This window comes from Magnolia sinica, chromosome 5 (assembly GCF_029962835.1).
Source record: "Magnolia sinica isolate HGM2019 chromosome 5, MsV1, whole genome shotgun sequence".
Classification (NCBI taxonomy): Eukaryota; Viridiplantae; Streptophyta; class Magnoliopsida; order Magnoliales; family Magnoliaceae; genus Magnolia; species Magnolia sinica.
In genome coordinates, this window is record NC_080577.1 from 26,131,782 (window position 1) to 26,132,945 (window position 1,164).

Genomic DNA, 1,164 nt, shown 5'->3' on the forward strand with positions numbered 1-1,164 from the left:
TATTTTCTTTTGCAGGTTTTTAACTTAGGGACTCCAATTTGGTAACTTCTCTCCAACCCTCTCTTTCTTTCTAACTTTGTTTTCCTTTCTTAGGATTAGGCTTCGAATTTGATTGAGGGCTGCGAGTGTTTCATGCCCAAGTGGGCCCGTGACAACACTCGACGTCTCTTGACTGAAGGAGGATTAGTTGAGGGGTTGACTATCCATCGCAGGACTAGACACCACTCGAAATCCCCTGAGTTAATTGAAGTGATGGCTGAAAACCAACCTCTTCTACCCCAACCTAGGGTGGAGGACATTCAGGATGAGAATGAGATGTATCAAGCACCCCTGCCACGTACTTTACGAGATTATTTACAACCAGCAGGGGTGAGTACGCCCTCATGCATGATTTTTTCTGAAAATACAGGACATATGGACATCAAGCCAGGGGTTATCCAACTCCTTCCTAAGTTCCATGGGCTTGAATCCAAAGAACCATATCTACATTTGAAAGAGTTTGATGAGATCAGAGCCACTTTATATTTTCAAAATGTGTCTGAGGACACAGTCAGGCTGAGACTCTTTCCTTTTTCTTTAAAAGAGAAGGCTAAGACGTGGTTACATTCACTGTGTCCTAGATCCATTGGCACATGGAATGACATGCAGAGGGAATTCATAAAGAAATTTTTCCCACATCATAAAACGATTACCCTCAGAAAAGTAATCATGAACTTCATCCAAAAGGAGGATGAAACATTTTAATGTTGGGAAAGGTTCAAGGATTTGGTCAGTTCATGTCCACAACACGGCTTTGAAACGTGGCGCATTACAAATTTTTTCTACGATGGACTGACATCTTCCATGCGCCAAATGGTCGAGACAATGTATAATGGAGAATTCATTAATAAAAATGTTGACGAGGTATGGGATTACCTCGATAGTCTTGTTGAAAAAACACAATCATGGGACTATTACCAAAAGTCGAACACCACGTCTAGGCCGACTCAATTAAAGGAGAAACGTGGATTGTATCTCTTGAAAGAAAAGGATGATCTCAAGTGTAAAGTGACTACGCTCATAAGGAAAGTTGAGGCCATGGAAGGAAAGAAGGATAAGGTTAATGAAATTGTTTGCAGCATCTGTGATTGCAACATTCATACAACCGAAAATTGTCCTACAATA

General features: G+C 41.0%; 1 non-coding gene across 1 annotated transcript; it reads right to left on the minus strand.

Moving 5' to 3' along the window:
- Positions 1 to 690: 690 nt before the first annotated feature.
- On the minus strand, positions 691 to 794 carry LOC131247516 (small nucleolar RNA R71). Its single transcript, XR_009171802.1, has one exon. It is a non-coding gene; the product is annotated as a small nucleolar RNA R71 (small nucleolar RNA).
- Positions 795 to 1,164: the final 370 nt, after the last annotated feature.